This window comes from Marmota flaviventris, chromosome 16 (genome assembly GCF_047511675.1).
Source record: "Marmota flaviventris isolate mMarFla1 chromosome 16, mMarFla1.hap1, whole genome shotgun sequence".
NCBI lineage: Eukaryota > Metazoa > Chordata > Mammalia > Rodentia > Sciuridae > Marmota > Marmota flaviventris.
Genome location: NC_092513.1, coordinates 58,140,322 through 58,163,878, shown reverse-complemented (window position 1 = coordinate 58,163,878; position 23,557 = coordinate 58,140,322). Strand labels below are relative to the sequence as shown.

Below are 23,557 nucleotides of genomic sequence, written 5' to 3'. Positions count from 1 at the left end.
ACCAACGGGAACTCCCTCCACGGGACCTTCACCAACCAATGGGAACTCCCCACGAATCCCAGCGAGAACTCCAAAGTAGCGGTGGCCCAGGTGGACAGCAGGGGTCTATATACAATTGAATACACAGCTTAACTTAACCATCATCATCTCAATGGCTCACTGGTGTCACCTCTCAACCACTCCCTCTGGCAAAATGCCAGGTGCCACCGTACTTGGCTGTGGCCCTCAACACAAGGGACCTTAGAGATAAAATAGACTTATGATTCCATGTTTCTTTTTGGAAAAGTGTATAACACTTTCTGCTCTGAAATCTTATTTAATTCATTTATTTATTAAAATTTAAGGGCTTATTTATTTGTTTATTCAGCCAATGAATTAGTTTCCTAACACTACAGTAACCGATACCACAAATTTAGCAGTTTAAATAATACAAATGCATTGTCTCCTTTATGTTGTTCTAACAACAGGTAGACATCAACATGGCAGCTCTTATCTGGAGCTCTGGAAAGAATGCACTTGGAAGTCCATTCAAGCTGTTAGTAGAATATAACTGACGTCCTCATTTCCTTTCTGGCTACCAGCTGGGGTCTGCCCTGAGCTTCTAGGTGCTAGTGCTTGTCTGTGGGTTTCTACATAGAGGGGGCAAAAAAAGAGCATGAGTCCTTTTTGCATTGGGACTCCCTCTGACATCCTGCTACCCAGATAATTCTTAGGTTAGATAATATCTTAACCTAACCTATAATTAAGGTACCTAAATTTAATTATATCTACAAAGTCTAATTTGCCATTTGATGTAACATATTCACAGGATCCAATTACCATGAATTTCACTGGGAAGCCCTCTGCCTACTAGTTAGTAATAGTTATTGTTGTTACAGAACTTCTTTTTAAAAATTCTGTACACAATGCATAGTATAAAAAAAAGGCTGATCATTGACTTTGTTGGATGATCACCTGATAAGAGGTGACCTTAGTAATATTTTTCATGAATCGTCTCATTTTAAAACTTAAAAAAATCATTACAACCCTTAAACTATATTTTTGGTTCTCCATCAATTATTTACAAATGATCAAGCATATTTTTATTATGGAATCATCAGTAGTGTATGCAAATACACAACAAGGATGTCATCTCTGCAAGTAATTTATTGCTAAATCTTCTAGGTGCAAGGAAATGAGAATTCTCATGCACTTCTGGTGAGAGGTTAATTGTTACATTATGATTTAGCAACATATAGAAAAGCCTTAAAATAGGCATATTGTTTGACATATAAATTGCCCTTCTGTGAATTTCTGTTAAAGAAATATAGATCAGCATGAAGTTTTCATTACAGAGATATTCAAGATAGTATGACATAAAATAGTAAAAGATTAATGCCATTGAAATATACAAAAGACAGAATAAGGAGAGAATTTTAAAAGCTACAAGAGAAAGGAAGCAGATCACATTTAGGGGTAAGCCAATCAGGATAACAGCTGATCTTTCAACACAGACTCTGAAAGCTAGAAGATCCTGGAATAACATATTTCAAACACTGAAAGAAAATGGGTTCCAACCAAGAATTGTGTTTCCAGCGAAATTAAGCTTCAGGATGGAAGATGAAATTAAAACCTTCCATGATAAACAAAAGTTAAAAGAATTTGCAGCTAGAAAACCATCTCTTCAAAACATCCTTGGCAAAACATTACAGGAAGAGGAAATGGAAAATAACAATGAAAATCAACAGTGGGAGGTAGGACACTAAAGGGGGGAAAATAATCAAAGTGGAAAACAAACCATGTTTAGTAACATAAATAAACAAATATGGCTGGAAGAACAACCCATATCTCAATAATAACCCTAAATGTTAATGGCTTAAACTCACCAATCAAGAGACACAGGCTAGTAGAATGGATCACAAAACAAGACCCAACAATATGCTGCCTACAGGAGACGCATTTGATAGGAAAAGACATACATAGGCTGAAGGTGAAAGGTTGGGAAAAATCATATCACTCATATGGACTTCGGAAACAAGCAGGAGTATCCATACTCATATCAAATAAAATAGATTTTAAGCCAAAGTTAATCAAAAGGGATAAAGAGGGACACTACATACTGCTCAAGGGAACCATACACCAACAAGACATAACAATCATAAATATATATGCCCCAAACAATGGTGCAGCTATGTTCATCAAACAAACTCTTCTCAAGTTCAAGAGTCTAATAGACCACCATACAATAATCATGGGAGACTTCAACACACCTCTATCACCACTGGACAGATCTTCCAAACAAAAGTTGAATAAGGAAGCTATAGAACTCAATAACACAATTAACAACCTAGACTTAATTGACATATATAGAATATACCACCCAACATCAAGCAGTTACACTTTTTTCTCAGCAGCACATGGATCCTTCTCAAAAATAGATCATATATTATGTCACAGGGAAACTCTTAGACAATACAAAGGAGTAGAGATAATACCATGCATCCTATCTGATCATAATGGAATGGAACTGAAAATCAACGATAAAAGAAGGAAGGAAAAAGAATACATCACTTGGAGAATGAACAATAGGTTACTGAATGATCAATGGGTTATAGAAGACATCAAGGAGGAAATTAAAAAATTCTTAGAGATTAATGAAAACACAGACACAACATATCGGAATCTATGGGACACATTGAAAGCAGTTCTAAGAGGAAAATTCATTGCTTGGAGTTCATTCCTTAAAAAAAGAAAAAACCAACAAATAAATGATCTCATACTTCATCTCAAAATCCTAGAAAAAGAAGAGGAAAACAACAGCAAAAGAAGTAGAAGGCAAGAAATAATTAAAATCAGAGTTGAAATTAATGAAATCGAAACAAAAGAAACAATTGAAAAAATTGACAAAACTAAAAGTTGGTTCTTTGAAAAAATAAACAAAATCGACAGACCCTTAGCCATGCTAGCGAAGAGAAGAAGAGAGAGAACTCAAATCACTAACATACGGGATGAAAGAGGCAATATCACAACAGACACTTCAGAAATACAGAAGATAATCAAAAATTATTTTGAATCCTTATACTCCAATAAATTAGAAGATAGTGAAGGCATCGATAAATTTCTTAAGTCATATGATCTGCCCAGATTGAGTCAGGAGGATATAGACAACCTAAACAGACCAATATCAATTGAGGAAATAGAAGAAACCATCAAAAGACTACCAACTAAGAAAAGCCCAGGACCGGATGGGTATACAGCAGAGTTTTACAAAACCTTTAAAGAGGAACTAATACCAATACTTTTCAAGCTACTTCGGGAAATAGAAAAAGAGGGAGAACTTCCAAATTCATTCTACGAGGCCAACATCACCCTGATACCTAAACCAGACAAAGACACTTCAAAGAAAGAAAACTACAGACCAATATCTCTAATGAACCTAGATGCAAAAATCCTCAATAAAATTCTGGCCACTCGGATACAAAAACATATCAAAAAAATTGTGCACCATGATCAAGTAGGATTCATCCCTGGGATGCAAGGCTGGTTCAATATACGGAAATCAATAAATGTTATTCACCACATCAATAGACTTAAAAATAAGAACCATATGATCATCTCGATAGATGCGGAAAAAGCATTCGACAAAGTACAGCATCCCTTTATGTTCAAAACTCTAGAAAAACTAGGGATAACAGGAACATACCTCAATATTGTAAAAGCAATCTATGCTAAGCCTCAGGCTAGCATCATTCTGAATGGAGAAAAATCGAAGGCATTCCCTCTAAAATCTGGAACAAGACAGGGATGCCCTCTCTCACCACTTCTGTTCAACATAGTTCTCGAAACACTGGCCAGAGCAATTAGACAGACGAAAGAAATTAAAGGCATCAAAATAGGAAAAGAAGAACTTAAATTATCACTATTTGCAGATGACATGATTCTATACCTAGCAGACCCAAAAGGGTCTACAAAGAAACTATTAGAGCTAATAAATGAATTCAGCAAAGTGGCAGGATATAAAATCAACACGCATAAATCAAAGGCATTCCTGTATATCAGCGACAAATCCTCTGAAATGGAAATGAGGACAACCACTCCATTCACAATATCTTCAAAAAAAATAAAATACTTGGGAATCAACCTAACAAAAGAGGTGAAAGACTTATACAATGAAAACAACAGAACCCTAAAGAGAGAAATAGAAGAAGATCTTAGAAGATGGAAAAATATACCCTGTTCATGGATAGGCAGAACTAACATCATCAAAATGGCGATATTACCAAAAGTTCTCTATAGGTTTAATGCAATGCCAATCAAAATCCCAACGGCATTTCTTGTAGAAATAGAGAAAGCAATCATGAAATTCATATGGAAAAATAAAAGACCCAGAATAGCAAAAACAATGCTAAGCAGGAAATGTGAATCAGGCGGTATAGCGATACCAGACTTCAAACTATATTACAGAGCAATAGTAACAAAAACAGCATGGTACTGGTACCAAAACAGGCGGGTGGACCAATGGTACAGAATAGAGGACACAGAAACCAATCCACAAAACTACAACTATCTTATATTTGATAAAGGGTCTAAAAGCATGCAATGGAGGAAGGATAGCATCTTCAACAAATGGTGCTGGGAAAACTGGAAATCCATATGCAACAAAATGAAACTGAATCCCTTTCTCTCGCCATGCACAAAAGTTAATTCAAAATGGATCAAGGAGCTTGATATCAAATCAGAGACACGCCGTCTGATAGAAGAAAAAGTTGGCTACGATCTACATACTGTGGGGTCGGGCTCCAAATTCCTCAATAGGACACCCATAGCACAAAAGTTAATAACTAGAATCAACAAATGGGACTTACTCAAACTAAAAAGTTTTTTCTCAGCAAAAGATACAATAAGAGAGGTAAATAGAGAGCCTACATCCTGGGAACAAATCTTACTCCTCACACTTCAGATAGAGCCCTAATATCCAGAGTATACAAAGAACTCAAAAAATTAGACAATAAGAGAACAAACAACCCAATCAACAAATGGGCCAAGGACCTGAACAGACACTTCTCAGAGGAGGACATACAATCAATCAACAAGTACATGAAAAAATGCTCACCATCTCTAGCAGTCAGAGAAATGCAAATCAAAACCACCCTAAGATACCATCTCACTCCAGTTAGATTGGCAGCCATTATGAAGTCAAACAACAACAAGTGCTGGCGAGGATGTGGGGAAAAGGGTACACTTGTACATTGCTGGTGGGACTGCAAATTGGTGCAGCCAATTTGGAAAGCAGTATGGAGATTTCTTGGAAAGCTGGGAATGGAGCCACCATTTGACCCAGCTATTCCCCTTCTTGGTCTATTCCCTAAAGACCTAAAAAGAGCATGCTACAGGGACACTGCTACATCGATGTTCATAGCAGCACAATTCACAATAGCTAGACTGTGGAACCAACCTAGATGCCCTTCAATGGATGAATGGATAAAAAAAATGTGGCATTTATACACAATGGAGTATTACTCTGCATTAAAAAATGACAAAATCATAGAATTTACAGGGAAATGGATGGCATTAGAGCAGATTATGCTAAGTGAAGCTAGCCAATCCCTAAAAAACAAATGCCAAATGTCTTCTTTGATATAAGGAGAGTAACTAAGAACAGAGTAGGGTCGAAGAGCATGAGAAGAAGATTAACATTAAACAGGGATGAGAGGTGGGAGGGAAAGGGAGAGAGAAGGGAAAAAGCATGGAAACGGAAGGAGACCCTCAGAGTTATACAAAAGTACATACAAGAGGAAGTGAGGGGAAGGGGAAAAATAATACAAGGGGGACAAACGAATGTCAGTAGAGGGGGCAGAGAGAGAAGAGGGGAGGGGAGGGGAGGGGAGGGGTGATAGTAGAAGATAGGAAAGGCAGCAGAATACAACAGACACTAGTATGGCAATATGTAAATCAATGGATGTGTAACTGATGTGATTCTGCAATCTGTATATGGGGTAAAAATGGGAGCTCATAACCCACTTGAATCAAATTGTGAAATATGATATATCAAGAACTATGTAATGTTTTGAACAGCCAACAATAAAAAATTAAAAAAAATATATACAAAAGAATAGTTAAGTAAATTATGTTTCCTTCAGCCAAAAAAAAAATAGTTCTGTGAGGTCTGACCTCAAAGGGGAACCCCTGGTCCCCAAACAGATCCAAGCCTGGAGGAGCTGGAAAGGTCCAAGTTTGTCTCCATGCAGGAACAGGAAACAACAACAACAACAAAACATCTGCATGGAAAATGCAGCCACAATCCCAGTGGCCCAGCCGACATGGGGGAGCAGTGTTTTCCCTGTCCCTGAGTACAGTAGTTGTGGTAAGATGTTCCCACAACTTCAGAGCAACACAGGTAACCTGTCCAAGGCTCCTGAGAGAGCCAGCAAAGACTGTGTGGTCAGAATTCCTCATGGTTCAGAAACTCAGAACCTGGCAGATAGGACAGAAAATCCACTTAAGCTCCCTGGAACTTTTAGATGCCAGACCAAGTAGAGGAAAATCATGCATTGACAGATTTGTTTTTGCTACCAAGAGAAATAAAAATTAAGCTGAATGATGGAAAATAAAATACATTTCTTGCATATTTGAGATTTCTACATATAACATATGAATATAGATTTTAATGGATAATAGTGACTATCTCCCTAGAAGTTATCATTACAAATAATAATAACTCTGAGATTTCCTCTAATTCCCATTTGTTAAAATAATGGAGTAGGTATAAGTCTCCTATGTGGGCAAAATATTGTAAATCTGTATTTTCTGCTATTTACCTTGGCAGAGACTCTAAGCATCTGCCTTGTCCAACATTAATGTGTGTGTGTGTGTGTGTGCGCGCGCGCGCGCGCAGAGGACAATTAAGAGGATAGTTCCTGTTTTTAGTAATTATCAATCCACATTTGTTCGCATCCATTGTCACTCACTCCATGGTCCCTTTGGCATATAGTGCTTCATGTTATTGCCTTGTGACCTTTTTTATTTCTGCAAGTTACAGTAGCAATAAATCCTATTTTATTCCTAATTTTGGTGATTTGAAACTTCTCTTTCTCTTTAGACAAAGTTTTACCAATTTTGTTAAACTTTTAAAAAAAAAAATTCTCATTTTGTTGTTTTCTCTTTTTTAAATTTTCTGTTTCATTCATTTTCTGCTCTAATATTTGTTATTTTCTTCTTCAAATTGCTTTGGGTTTCTTTTTTCTTTCTAGTTTCTCGGGGTGAACACTTAGGTTATTGATTTGAAATCTTTCTTTTGTTTAAAATATACTTGTTTATAGAATACTTTTCTCTTTAAGCACTGTCTTACCTGCACATCACAAGTTTTGGATGTTGTGATTTCCTTCAACTAATAATAATAACTAATAATATTTTCTAATTTCTCATGTGATTTCTTCCTTGACACATTGATTATTTAGGAATATATTCTTTAATTTTCACATATTTATGAATTTCCCAGATTTCCTTCTACTACTGATTTTGGATATAATTTCATTGCATGCACAAGCTCTCTCTCATCTAGTGAGGAGATCCATGGAACAGGGTAGAGGAGAGTATGGCTGCAGAGTCATTAATTAAGACCTCCAGAGACCAAGCAGGAAGCAGGTTTGATTTTATTGTGCAGTTACCATGTTTGCATACTCAGGCAGTAGTTAGGCAGATTACAGGCAGCCACCAATACAATTTCTTGCTAACTGTCCTTGCGGTGACCAATCAAGGAGCTGGCTATGAACCAAGTGCAGGGACTATAACACATGGCCTCATGCCCAGGGCTGTGCCTACAGGGTAAGCAGTCTGCCACTCATGCACCTAGCATGAGGAGTGTGGCCTGCCACTCAGACACCCTTAACATAGGCCATGTATGCAGTACTCTATGCCCTTGTCCCCACAATTGTAATTGATGAATATATCATGTATGATTTCAATCCTTTAAAATGTATCGAATCTTGTTTTATGGCCTAACGTACCATCTATCCTGGAGAAAGTTCTGTGTATATATAATAAAAATGTGTACCCTACTATCGATGTCTTTTAAGTCTAGTTGAGAGGAAAAGCACTCTATAACTGAGCTACATCCCTAGCCCAAATATTTTTTTTTCTTTTTTTGGTGGTGGTGGAGATTAGAACCCAGGGCCTTGGGTGTGAGAGGCAAGCACTCTACCAACTAAGCTACACCCCCAGCCCAAGTCTAGTTTATTTATAATATTGCTCAAGTCTTGTATTTCCTTGCTATTCTTCAGACTAATTTTTCTATTATTATAAGTGAATTATTGAAATGTGCAATCCTTATTATTGCATCATCTGCTTCATTCTTCAATTATTCCAGTTTTGCTTGAGGTATTTTAGGTCTCTGTTTTAGGTACATATATACTTATCATTGTTATTATTCCTCATCTTCCTCATATGGTAATCATCATTATAAAGCAAACTGTTTTCACTCAAGTAGTTTTTATCTGAAAGTTACTCTGTGTAATATTAATATAAACAGACACTTTAACAATTATTCATTCCTGTTTGCCTGGGTTTTTATTCTTTAGCATTCAGCTTATTTATGACTTTGAACTCTGGATTGGTTGGTTTGCATATATAATTTGCATATATGTACCACAGGTGAGTTGTTCACTATCTCCAGGAATTGGTAGTCCTGGGTGTCAGAAAGGTATCAAAATATCAACAACGTAGAATAAAAAAAGCATGATCAATATACACTTTCTGTGATTTCCAAGTCACTACTGAGAAGCAGAAGTTTGTGGCCACCCCTTACTTTATGTATCATATGGCTTCTCTGGAATCCTATTACCTTCCCAAGAAATCTCCAGGGCATAGGAAGTGGGTCCTCTTTGCCCTAGGACCCTTCAGCCAGTTTCCTCCCCTAGTTAGAGGATGCTCAGCCCTTTCCCCAGAACACAGGCTTTCCCCAGCCCTTCCTGGTCAGCTTTTGCAGCATATTTTGTGGCTCATTATATCCAGAGCATGAGTCATTACAGTCCCTGAAACCAGTTGCCCTTTCCTCAAGAGGCAAGGTTTTAATTTGCCATGAGAGGAAGGGGAATTTTTCCATTTCATTTTTATAGTGCAGGAAAAAAAGGAAGAAAGAAACACAACAGTTCAGTTTTTATATTTAAAGTCTTGCTCCACCATGCGGCCTGCGCATTGGTTTCATTAATGAGGTTCTTGGCATAAAAGTTAGCTAGCAGAGATCGAAATAAAACACACAGACTCAGTTACCTTTTTCTATGACCAGGTCCAAGACGGCTCCCCTCTCTGGCTCCAACCTCGAACCACCCATAGGGCAGCAAGGATTACTCAGGGCTAGCAGGAGAGAGAGAGCATGCCAGGGAGTAGCCTTTTATTGGGGAACAAGAAATTCAGGGGAGAATCCCATCCAATGAAGGTTGAGGGGGGGCCGCACTCCAAGGTCAGGGTCAGTGATTGGGCCCCCGGGGTCAGTGGTCAGTTACACCCCCACACGGATGGGTTCTCTCATCAGGAGAGGGCCGGGAAAGTTCCGACACAGTTAGAATGCCTCAGACCCAAACCGGGAGTCCCCCAGTCACGCGTGAGAATGGCTCTCCATATCTTGCCATTTGTATTCTGTTACATATATACACATACGTTGTGTATGTATTTAATGTTAACATTAGATTGACACAATGATATGTAGTAATTTAAATATACCTGTCCATTTTAACACCTACCTCAATTGCCAACTTTTGGTTTTCTTATTAATTCTGTCCTACCTCCACCAATTTTAATTTCTTCTTCTTCTTCTTTTTTTTTTTTTTGAGAGAGAGAAAGAGTGAGAGAGAATTCTAATATTTATTTTTAATTATCAGTGGACACAACATCTTTGTTTGTATGTGGTGCTGAGGATTGAACCTGGGCCACACACATGCCAGGCGAGCGCGCTACTGCTTGAGCCACATCCCCAGCCCCTAATTTCTCCTTCTTTTTGATTAATTGTGTTCATCATGTTTTCTTCATATCACTTTTCATTCTGAATTACCGTTATTTGTAAAAAGCATTTTGCTTGTGTCTTGTGCTAGAATGTTTATCTATATTCAAAAACTCAATTATTTGCATTTTTAGTAAAACTAAAAAGAAGGGATCAGGGCTGGGGTTGTAGCTCACTAGTGGAGCACTTGCCTAGCATGTGTGAGGTACTGGGTTCAATCCTCAGCACACATAAAAATAATAAGTAAATAATGGCATTGTGTTCATTTACAGCTAAAAATATGAAAAAAACGAAAGGTTCAAGTGGATGTTATCATCTTTAAAAAGTCAAAACATTCCATAATATGATAAAAGAAACTCTTCTGGGGCTGGGGTTGTGGCTCAGCAGTAGAGTGCTTGTCTAGCACGTGTGAGGCCCAGGGTTCAATCCTAAGCACCAAATAAAATAAATAAACAAAATAAAAGCATTGTGTCCAATTACAACCAAAAAACAAATATTAAAAAAATAAACCCTTCTGATTTAGTCTTTTGGTTTGTCTGAGGGTTTTGAAGTTTTATTAAAAATAAAAAGTCTATTCCTTGGAAGCAATCACATGATTAATAAAAGAGGAAGGGGCTAGGGCTAGGGCTCAGTGGTAGAGCGCTTGCCTAGCATGGGTGAGGCACTGGGTTCAATTCTCAGCACCATATAAAAACAAAATTTTAAAAAGGAAAAAAGAAAGCAATCACTTAGTAGGAGACAGTCAGAAACACTCCTGGAAATGAGGTCTAAATCTAGTTATGTTTACTATGTAAAAGTTTATTCAGACCTAGTAGATGAAGGGAAGAAAGGAAAGGAAGTAAAGAATTGTGAATATCGAACTTGAGAAAAATTACAGGTAGGAAGAAGCTGACATATGAAGTGGCAGATTTTTCCCTGTTACCCACACCTGAAACAGGCCTTGAAGATGTTTGTCCCTGTCCTTAAGGAGACATCAGCCAGTAGCTGGAGGTACCGGTAAGAGTTCTCAAATCTGTTCTCAGTAAGAGAAAAAGACCCTCTGGAAAGGCCAATACTATAATCCTGAGCCTATTTCAGTAATAAAAAATGACTTAAAACCACAAAAAGATAACTTAAAACAGAAGTGTGTCTTTTATACACATAGTTTAATCTGTTTTAATATTTATACTGAATAGAAGCTTCTTTTGGAACCATGACCACACTTGGCAATTTTTCTTTACATTGCAATGAACTTGTGTCACATACAAGGTCTCCTGGTTTGTAGCTCTGATGGAGTGGTAAGGAATAGATTCTGAGTTAGGGTGTAAAGGCTGCAAGAACAATGTAAAGAACAACTGGAGTGAGTTAAAATTCCTGTGCCATTCTCTTCAAGCCTGGGCCTTTTAGTTTTGATCAAAAAGATCACAGAGAATGAATTACTTAGATCCCTTCCTAAGGGGCTTGCTGGCTTAGAGACTGTGCTGATAAAACAAGAAAGATTAACTACACTCTGTTTCTGATATGTGTCCCTGACTCACTCTGGGTGAATGATGAGGCCTGGCTTTGGTGACACAGATCACTGATTAGATTTTTCAGGTGGAGACAACTAGAGAAAGACAAGAATACACTATTGATGTATCTGATTTTGATCTTTCTTTATGCATATTATTCTATGAAAATAATGACATAAATATTTATATCTATCTTGAATTTCTTTGTGTAAAATGGAATAAAATATAGGAAACATTTTAAAAATACTTATTACTAAATCAAAGTAAAGTTTATAAACTGTGACTTCCATCCACACATTTAAAATAACTTTAATTTTACGTCAGGGTGAAGTAGGAAATAAACATTCTGCTAAGTATGAGCCCCATTATGCTTGGTAACTTTTTGGTTCTGTTGGCTCAGTATGCATAGTGTTTGAAGACTTCAGGAGATAGGGTATAAACATTTGACACTTGGGTCTATTCTGCTGACATTAATTACCATGGATAGGTTCTTATCTGTGCCCTGCAACTGGCAGATCCAGTCCCTCCAGTTACAGTCCTGGATCCCCAGGGCACAGATTTCTTTCCAAGATCCTGGCAATCCTCTACCCACTAAAAGGACAACAACCCAAGGAAACCTCTCCATGGATCAGTCACACAAGTGCATCATCCATTCAGGAGACCTGGACTTGACCATGGAAGATACTTTGTTAAATCCTGAGGTCTCATATTTTGCAATATTTGCAACACTTCACACAATAGTTTTCTCCCCAAAGGAAGTTTTGCCTTTTCAAAAAATATATTATTAGAACCATAATATTATTATCCAAACTCAGAGATAAAATACTTCTGAATATTCTACCCTCTCATATTCACATGAGATGTGAATTCCAAACACTTCCAGCTATATTTTGAATGTTATGACCTCTACAATGTCTAGGTCTCAAGGTGGTCATTAGCAATGTCAGACTCTGAGTATAGCCAAGTGTATATATAAATGGATTTTCTTTTAATAGACATCATTGTTGCTTCTCATTACATCCCTCCTGTCTCAGCACTGGAATGCAATAATTTTTGGTGAATACTGGGAATGAGTTAAAATAATAGATTGTTAGCCAAATAATGGGAAAAATTAGATTATTAGAAAATTTTTTTGTGTGTTGAATGCTTTATTATGATATGTGCATATAAAAGTATATACTCTATATATGTAATAAAGAATTACTATTACATGAAAATCTATGAACCATCCAAGATAATATATAGAACATTGCCAGTTCCAGTACTTCTCTCCCATCCCCACACACCCCCATTTTTGAATTTTGTATTATTTTCCATACAGCTTTTATTACATATATGTGTGATTTTATGCAAAATATATTTTTATTTTTGCTATTTTCCAATTTTATTTAAATGGAATCATAATGTATGTAGCCTGTAACTTGCTTCTTTTGTTCAACATCATGCTTTTGAGATTCATGCATCTTGATACATATAACTGAGTTCATTTTATTGTAGCATAGTATTCCAATCTCTGAATATAATGTCTCAAATATATATTTATATACCCATCCTAGGCTTGAGGGGCATTCGGGGAAATAACAGCTATTTGCTATTAGATTATTAGAAAAATTGGCATCAATTTTTAAAGCGTTATTTCCACAACTCCCCCACCAAATGCAAATGCCTATTAAATAAGGGGAAGTTGCATTATACTATATAGACCTGAAACTTTAATTAAACAATTTTGTTATTAGATATATTCCCAGATTTAACTTGTTAAAAATAATACTATGATATATATTCACAACCATTGCTTCTTAAAAGTTATTTCTTTTTAAAATATTAATCAAAATATTTCATATTATGTATATGATATCTGTTAAACATTGAATTTTTAGGAGATTTACCCAAGAAAAAAGAAGAAAGATGGTTCATAATCCCATCACTTTTGAAATTTGGGGTTTTAGAACACAGAATGTTTGTGTAGGATGGGTGAGACCTTGTGTTATTTGATATGGTGTAAATTATGGATATAAGATGGATAAAAGTCTTCATTAAATAATAAACTTCTTTTATTTAAATGTTAGCAAACATGTAAATTACATCTATAAAAGTTATCTTTCTGTATTTCATCTCCCTAAGTCCCTGAGGCCTAGTTAATATTTATTTTAGATAGGGTTTATAATGTTTGGAATGATGACTGCCTAGAATAGAAGCAGATTTTCCTTAAATAACAAAGGCTGGGAATCAAATGCTCATGAAGGCCCTTCAACTGAGTTCTAGAATTTTCTGGGTAAAGATGGAGTAATATAAACTCCCAAAACCTGTCTAACCTGATCATGGATTTCTCAAACATCTCTGGGGGACCCAGAATTGTTGTGGCTTTTCCAAGAGGTCCAAAAATTGCTCAGTGACAGAGACTGGCTCACAGGAACTCCAGGCTGTTCCCATCACAAGGGACTATTCCCTATAGAAAAAATGATGCTTGCTTTCCTCTTCCCTTCAGCAGAATGCCCATTAAGGAAAATTATGATTAACGTATCTATTAGGGGTTATTTAGAGTAAATAATGAAAATACTAAGGGAAATCTAATACATCCAATTACTTTGAAACTTTAAAATCTGACAGTTTTTCAACCAAGGAAAAGGAGTCATCTCAGGTTGGGGAGGTGGGCAGCACTATTTGGTCATATCAAAGATGCTTATCTTATTAGCATCAAAACTAGTTTTGGAATAAACGAGCAGGCCTACCCCTGCATTACAGACACTGATCTTATTTTAAATCAGACAAAGATTCAAGAAGAGGGAGAACAGTTAAAACATCCCATGTGCACTTGACATCAGGCCCCTCAGCAAACCAACGTGGTAAGCCAATTGGAAACTATATGTAGGTCTTTTGAAGCAAAAACACATCATTGGAAGAGCTTCAGTGTGGAAAAGAATACAAATGAAGGAATAGTGAGGTAAACTGTGCTTATTAGCTTATGGGTTCATAATGGAACATAATCAGCATTTTTATGCTGTGTATTCCTGATAAATGCTTTCACACCTTTTTTTTTTTTTGGTGCTATGGATTGAACCCAGGGCCTTGTGCGTGGAAGACAAGCACTCTATCAACTGAGCTATATCCTCAGCCCACGTTCACACATTTTTTTAGATAATCCTCAAATGGTGTGAAATTATTTGTCCTCATTTTACATATGAAGAAACTGGCATTTGGAAGGTATAACTTACTCAAGGTCAGAAAGCCCATAAGAGGCAGAGGCATCCTTGAAAATAGTCATCATAAGCTACCCAGTTATAATCCAAGAACAGATGTCGAAAATACTACAAAATTCACTCTGGCCTAGTTCTTACTGCAGCAAGCATTGTTAATACAAGTATTTTAGACATAATTAGAAATATTAGGAAGTATATACCAACTATTATCCTCTCCTAAGATCTTTGTACATTTATACTTGGATTATTATGTGTGATTGTAATATATCGCTCTCCCCACCCCCATATGTGAGAGATGCATTTGTGACAGCAGAACTAGCACAAACTTCTTTTTCCTTCTTCACAATCTCAAGGGTAGAAGATGGATTCTTACCAAAGATCTTAGAGATCTCAGCATGTGATTTTTTTCCTTTTATTGTTATTATTATTTTTATAAGTTCTTATTTATTTATTTATTATATGGTTCTGAGGATTGAACTCAGTACCTCACATGTGCTAGGCAAGCACTCTATCACTGAGCCACAATCCCAGCCCTCTTTTATTATTAAGTAGCAAACTTTTACCTTTTTACTTAAAGCCTGTACTTTATAGCTTCTCTCTTGCATATCCACATTGCCAGCATCACTACTCTTGCATGTTGGGTCCATTTTAAAATAAATAATGGTTACTTGAACTCAAGTACTGCAATACCATGACAGTCTAACTGATAACCAAGATGGCTATTAGGGGACTTATGTGTGGGTAACCTATACTGTGTGGATACCTAGACAACCCAGGCAGGTTAGAGCCAGGTGACCAAATTTCATCATACTACTAAAAATGGCATGCATTTTAAAACCTATGACTTGGTGAAATATGATATATCAAGAACTATGTAATGTTTTGAACAACCAACAATAAAAATTAAAAAAAAAAAAAGAATCAGATGACTATAGCTAAAAAAAAAAAAAAAAAAAACCTATGACTTGTTTATTTCCAGAATTTTCCATATAATATTTTTGGACCATGGTTTCCTGTGGGAAACTGAAATCCTAGAAAATGAAACCTGTGATAAGTTGGGAAGGGGACTGCCATGTACAATATTCTGCACTAAAAAACTATCTGCTCTTACCAAATGGTCTCTGTTTATCCCAGTGTATTCTGATAATATGCTGCTTCACAACACCAACAGAGCTACAAATAAAAGCTCAAGTGCACTAATATTACAATATACTTGTATGAAACTGTTAACTTTACATGGACAGAAGTTTCACTGAGCCAAAATCAAGGTGTCAGCAGGACCACATTCCCTCCAGAGGCTCTAGGGGTGAATGCATTCCTTGTTTCTTCCAGATTCTGGTGGCTCTTGGCTTTCTTTGTCTTGTAGCTGCATCACTCTTATCTCTGCCTCAGTGTGAAAAAAAAAGAGCCAGATGAAGAATTCATAAAAAAAAAAATTCTTAAAATAATTACAGCTTCAAATAACTTTTGTTCCTTAGAAAGCATTTGCTGCTTCCAGAGATTAGGACAATATCTTGTAGTAACCAGTTCTTCAATTTTCCACACCTGGGCAGAATTAATAAAAGGAAACATTGTTTCATTTATTCTGGACTCCAGCTCTGCGTGATCATTTACTTTGAATGGAAGGTAAAGTCAAGTTGTTCCTGAGAATTCTTGTTCAGATTGGTTCCTTTTTCTATTATCCAGAGATGTTTCTTCGGCCTGGCCTTTCATGTTGTTTTTCTTTCAATGTCACCTGACTCCCACTCTATTTCTTTTTCTTTCTCACCTCAAAGTTCTCCTAATTGAAATGTGCCAAAGCAATTGAAATGTGGTATCTCAGTGAATTACTGTCAGACACTTCTGCCTCTGGACCAGCACAAATATTGTCATGAAGGCGATGGTGTATGTTGGTGGAAGTTTTGACAAAAGAATCATAAGAAATTTCACCTTGATAAAGATGTTTCTTGAGAAAATTTGAAAAAAAGTTTTAAAATGGGGAATCCATCTATTTATAACTAAAGTTTGATACAAAATATTTTGAGCATGTAAAATACATGTTGCAGTTACAGAGATCTGGAGTGATGTGAAACAATGTAGGCTTTGAGATTTAATTTCAAGAAATCAGCTTTTAAAGTATTTTTTCTGGGGATTCTATTAATGATCTGGACAGTCCTGGGTTGAGCAATTGGACACATGTGTGACCAGAGGAAAAACAGTTTGAAGGGGGTGATAACCAATGTACATTCAGAAGGAGGTCTTGAGGAGATCTGCCCAGGGCTCTCTTTCATGTAACATGTTTATTAATAACTTCAATAAGGCCAGAAGTAGCTTGTTTATCACATGCAAGTATGACATGAGCTGGGGGAGACCGATTAATACATTGATTGATAAAATCCAAAATGAACTTGACAGCTTGGATCTTGAACTGAATCTAACAAGACCAGCCTTAAATAGCTTTTGTGCTAGGTCAACACTCAATTTCACAACCAAGATGGGAAAACTATGGCTTATTAGTACTTTTTTATGGGGGCGGGTGTTTATTCAATATGAGCAAAAAAGTGAAAAAGAGTTGCCAAAAGAGTTCCCTGGATCTTGGTTGTCTGACTGACCAGCAGAGGCCTGAACCAGGGGAAGGGGTGGCCCCCTTTGGCTCCAGACACACCTCTGTGCTTTTAGCAATCATCAGGAAAACAGTCTGCTCAGAGGACAAGGGCCAGAAATCATGTCCTCTCAGGATGTCCTGGAAGAACAAATTCATTTAGGATGAAAAATGAGAATTCCCACATGAGATCAAAGATGTGTTTTCAAATTTTTAAACCATGCTGAGGCCCAGGCCTGTTCTTGGAAGTTTAGACTCCATAATTAATGAGGAGAATTTAGTGACCTACCCCTTTTTAGACATCCCCAGGTGATTATGATGATCAGACAGATTATTTTTTAAAGCCTAGGTTATATGACTTCCAGAATAGCTTCCAACTCATTTTATACTCTTAGTTTCACTTTTCAAAGTGTGTATGTCTGTGTCTGTGTGGTGTCTATGTGTGTGTGTGTACAGTCATGCTCTGCCTAATGACCTTTTGCTCACCAATGGGTCACATATATGACAGTGGTTCCATCAGATCATATCATGATCTGATGACATGATAGCCATCTTAGTTTGCATAAATAAATACGTTACAACGTCCACAGTGGGCAACAAAATTGCTAAGGACGCATGTCTTAGATTATCTTTAAGTGACAAATGATTTATATTCATGTGTGTGTGTGCGCGCGCACACACACACACACACACACACACTTAAAAAAAATACTCTTTAAATTGATCCATCCTCAAGTATGTAGTCAAATCCTGAGTTAGATATTTCAGTGACTGTTACTGCTTCCCCACCGCTGCCCAGCACCAGCCTCCAATTGCACAAGGAACTCTAGGCAACCCAGGTTGCTCTCCCAGCCTCAGAGCCTCAGTACGCATAGGGTGGGGCCTGGGAATCTGACATTTCTAAACAGCTTCCATGGTAAAACGCTTCCCAAGTTTGACAACCACTCTGATATAAGGAACAGTCTAGGGAGAGAAGAGGGATTTGGTCCTATCCTGCCAAACAAGAAAAGCTTTGCTCATCACTGAGTTTGAGATAACTGAATTTGTAAATTGACAGGCTTCACTGCAGGGACTAAGAGGGAAGAAAAGATGTAGGTGGAAACAAAGGCTGGAAAGGGAAATCAAAGTTAATTGGCTAATGAGATACAATTCTCCCTCTCCAGGTGCGGTAGGTGTCAGCTGACCCTCCACACATCTGCATGTGACTCCAGAGACACTGACCCATTATTTATGCCCCTTAATCAGTTCTTGGACTTCACCTGTGCCACCTCCATTAGTGCTAATGGGAGTTATGTGCAGTCAGATGGGGAAGAGAACCCCAATAATTGTGGGGTTCTGCATTTACAAAGTGAAATCTCATTTAATGCTCCACACTTTGGTGAAGGCTTCCTGGAAGCCTTGTTAATTTGCTATTATTTTGGTAATCATTGTTCTTTCTTCTGAGTGGTTATTTTAAAGTGGGAAAGGAACCTAAATTAGTATTGTACACTTTAAAGCATACATTTGCATCCTTCATAGACTTTAATTTGTATTTTGGCCAAGTAATTTTAAAAGTTTCTATAAAACCAGTTATTTAATAATAGTTTTTATGGCCATATTGAATGCAGCAGGAGACAGACTTAATAGCCTCGTGTCCACAACAAATCTCCAGCTATTATTCAAACATCCCACATGCCTTTGACAATTCCACAGACCAATCAAATTCCTACTGATTGCATTATTTGAATCCTGCTAACAACTAGTTCACTACATGCACATAGTAGCTTTTTAGTGAATACATCTGTTTTTCCAACTGCAATTTCTATTGCTTTCTCGGATTTACATCATTACAAAAAACTACTGTTATTTTCAGTAGAATAATCTCCATACTCATATATGTGCCCTTTCATAGGACATCTGCAACTCAGTTCTAAAAGCACAAAGAGGAGAATGTGCAAAAATGAATACTTTTAACATTTATATTTGTAGTAGTAAACATAAGAGAAGATTTCACAGGGAGGGGGAGATAATTTTGACATATACCATGATAGCTAAATAAGAAAATTTAAATTGGGCAATTTGAGAGACAATGGCAAATAAAAATATACAAAAGGATAACTTGCTCTCACTTTATGGCAACTTGCTTTTTAAATTTATGTTCATTTTCTTAAAACTATGAACACAGCTTTGAGTTATTGAAATTTGAATAATCTTTATTATCTAAATTTCAAAAACTCAAAACTTATTAAATCAAATTGTGTTGCTTATTTTTGTGTCTTCTGTAACATCCAATGCAGCACTTTGCACATGGAAATAGAGTGCAATATGTGAGTAAATAAAAGGATTTCTTTCTTTTTTCAGTGCTGGAAACGGAGCCCATGGTTTAGTGAATTCTAGGCAAGCACTCTACCTCTGAGCTACATCACCAGCCCTTAAGAAATTATTAAGTCTTCTTGAACTTGGATTATTGGTTTAGCAGGCATTATTTCTTAACAAATAGAGTGGACTTCAATCTTCAAAATTTTTCTGTGCCTCAACTACCATTACTACTATTTGGGCAGCAGGGGGCATCAGGTCTGTTCTGATTGGTGGCTTGTTACCATGGAGAAGCTGTAGGCAGGCTACTTAGAAGAAGGGCATCCTATGTGATTGGTGAAGGGTTATATCTGGCTTTCTATGCTTTGTCCTAAGATGAAAGCCCAGATACAGATTAGGGAAACTGTCATTTATTATTCAAGTTCTGACTTTTTATGCCAAATGTTGCAGGGCTTATTGTTTGATTTCCTGGACTTGTTGCTGGAAAAGTTGTCTCTTTTCCAACAAGCATGACTTATAGCAGGCTGGCTTCCTGGGCTGGTTACTATTGATGGTGGTTTGGTTTCTTTGGATGGTTACCAAGATCATGGATCATACTTCTCTTTTTGTTTGTATTCTTGTCTTTTAATTTAGTATCTCGAGTACTTAGAAATGATGCAAGTTGTATAATCTAATCAATGAGGAAAACAAAATCAAAGTGAGAAACTATAATTTTGTCCTTGTGCCAAAAATATAGTTTGGCAATTTAGTTGACCTTTTAAGAAACTTAGAGTTGTATTTAAGTTACATATGTACAAAATCTCTGCTAGTGAATGCCCTACCCACAACCTGAACACACACACACACACACACACACACACACACACACACACTTCCCATTCCTAATTTCAATTCTCTTGGCCATTTATTTTGAAAGAACTTTGCTTCCTATTATGTTTATACTAGTAATCTAAGATTTACCATTGACTTCCACTTTGGAAGACCAGGACTCAGCTCTTTCTCTTACCACCCTCTGGTACCTGCTCCCCACCCCACATAGCACAGACCCCACACTTCTGTCTTCTTGGCCTCTTAATATAGTTCTATCACACTTTGGGGCAGATAACTACTGTCGATGTTATTATGACAATCAAATGCTCTTCACAGCTGATACATGATGTAAACTATGATCATAATTCCTTTCCTTCATGTATTTTCATAATTCTTTTCCTTTCATGTATTTTCTAATAATAGACTTGTGTTCTGTCAGGTTAATTTTCTAATCATTTAATTTCTTTATCAATTTCTTCTAAATTCTACCTACAAATATCTAACTCTCCTTTTGTATGTTTGAGCATATTAATTATTCAATCAACTTCATCTTTGTGGAGACATCTCTCATGGATTCCACTTTCTCCCGATCTTCTATGCACCTGGCATCCTGGAATATCTCTCTACTACAATTCTAGTATTTCTCTTTGTCTCTATTGTGTTCAACCCTTTACATACCAAATTCTATGCCTTTTAATTTTTTGGTTTACTTCTTCCTTTAGGTGGAGAATGTCTGTCAGCAGTTTCCTTAGAAGGGGTTTATTTTCCTAAAATTATGCATATTGAAACGTTCTTATGTTACCCTCATACTTTATTGTAACATGGCTGAGAATAAAATTCCAGATATAAATGCATTTTCTTTCAGAATTTTAAAGGCTTTACTTTATTGTTTTTTAGACTCGTGATGCTATTGAGAAGTTTGAAATCATTGTGCTTCATGATCCATTGATTCATGAACCTTTTTTTTTTTTTTCCTATCTAGAAGTCTGCAGTATCTTCTCTTTGTCCTACTCTTCTGAAATGTCACCATGATGAGCTATGGTCTGGGGCTGTTCTCACATGTTCTGAGGGGCACTGAAAGGACTCTGAGTCCAGAGATCCCTGACTCTCATTTCCAGGATGGTTTCTTGGTTTATGTTCTTGACAGTTCCTTTCCCACTGTTTTTTCTTTTCTATTGGAATGACATTTTCTGGCTGATAAATAATCCTAGCCTAATCTTCTAAAATTCTCATCTTTTCATCTCTATTTTTATCTGTTTATTTTTCTAATTCTCCTTTGAGGAAAATTTATCAGTTTTATTTTCCATCTTTTCTATTGAATCATTAATTTTTGCTATTGCATGTTTAAAATTTTTTAGAACTCACTTCCTTTCCCCTAAGACTCTTCCTTTTCTATAGCATCCTGTCCTTATTTAAAGATGCTCAATATCATTGCTCAGAGGATGTTACTGGTGGATTTTTTTGAAGTTTAATGTCTTTGTTCCATAGCTGATGCTATTGTTTTTTGTTTGCTATTTGCCTCCTATTAGAGATTTTCCTCAGGTTTTTTTTTTGTGTGTGTGTGTGTGTGTGTTTGTGTGGTTGCTGGTTTCTACTCCTATTAAACAGAGGGCATTATTCTGTAATTGTAAATTATGCCTTAGTAGAATTCCAAACAAATAAAATGGAAAGTAGGACATTATGAAATGAATGGGAAGTTTTGAGGCTGTAAGTGGCCTCTTCAACTGTAGTCAGCCACTGGATGGTTTTATTGGGGCAAGGGCAATGTCAGAATTGAAGCCTTTTCTCTTGGGCTGGAGAGTCCTCTGAGATGAATCTTCCCATCTCCTGCCTGGAGAGAAAAAAACTTGTTGACAGCCTACTGGGAGCTGAGGGAGAAAAGGGGTAATTGTTTGAACATTCATTGTTTACATATTATTTACATTGTCATTTCAGCTCATTATCAAGAAGATATGCCCACCCTCCGTGGTGCCTGTGTCCCCAAAAGTGGAGACACTGTCTTTTACAACTTTATAACTATGCCAGGAATTAACTTCTAATCTCCAGCCAGAGTGGGTGGGAGACCTCAGCTCATTTTAGCAAAGTAGAGAGAAGATGGTTTGGGGAGGGGTCAGTTCACAGCATTTTTTTCTTTTTTCCAGTACTGGGCCACATCCCAGCCCTTTTTATTTTTATTTTGAGACAGGGTCTCACTAAGTTCCTCAGGTCCTTGCTAAGTTGCTGAAGATGGTTTTGAACTTGATCCTCATGCCTCAGCCTCCAAAGCCATTGGGATTACAGGCATGCTCCACTGTGCTGGGCCAGCTCACCACATTTTAAATAAACTTTTAACCAATCTTCCTGTCTGCAGCCCACTTTGATCCCCAATTCCTGAGACTTGGGGACTTTCATGGCACAGATCTGGGTGCTTCTGAGTCTCTCAAACACCAGTTAAAGATTCGTTCTTCCTTGTTCTGCTGAGCAATTTGCCATGCTTTTTTCCCCCTTTCAATTTTTTTTTTTGGCATTTGGGATTGAATTTAGGGACACTCAACCACTGAGCCATATTCCCAGCCCCGTTTTGTTTGTTTAGGGTCTCACTGAGTTGCTTAGCACCTCACTATTGCTGAGGCTGGCTTTGAACTCATGATCCTCCAGTCACACCCTCCAGAGCCACCGCACCTGGCTCACTTTCAAACTTTTGCTGCTAGTGGGGCAGGAAAACTGGATATCTATATGTAGAAGTGTAAATTAGATCCCTATCTCTAACCCTGCACAAAAATCGACTCAAAATAGATCAAAAGCTGGGCATGATGGCTCATGCCTATAATCCTAGCAACTTGGAAGGCTGAGGTAGGAAGATCACAAGTCGAGGCCAGCCTTAGCAACTTAGTGAGACCCTGAGACCCTGTCTCAAAAAAAGAAAAGTTCTCCACGTGAAGATTAGTGGTAGGATGAACAAGGTTCAGTCCCTAGTACTAAAAAAAAAAGAAAAGGAAAGAAAAAAAATCAAAGGCCCAGGACTTAAACCAGAAACTATGCAGCTTCTAGAAGAAAACATCATCAATGCTCCAACACATAAGTGAAGGAAATGACTTCCTCAATAGGATTAGTAAGGCTCAGGAAATAATACCAACAATCAATACGTAAGCTGTTATTGAATTAAAAAGCTTCCACACAGCAAAGAAAACAATTAAGAATATAAATAAGGGAAATGGGAGAAAAATCT

The 23,557-nt window shown here is 37.0% G+C and overlaps 1 protein-coding gene across 4 annotated transcripts in view; it reads right to left on the bottom strand.

Annotated features, from left to right (window-relative positions):
• LOC139702195 (receptor-type tyrosine-protein phosphatase gamma-like) overlaps nucleotides 1–23,557 on the bottom strand; it is a 146,434-nt gene that overhangs the window by 106,807 nt on the left and 16,070 nt on the right. The gene's annotated exons all lie outside the window — the stretch shown is intronic.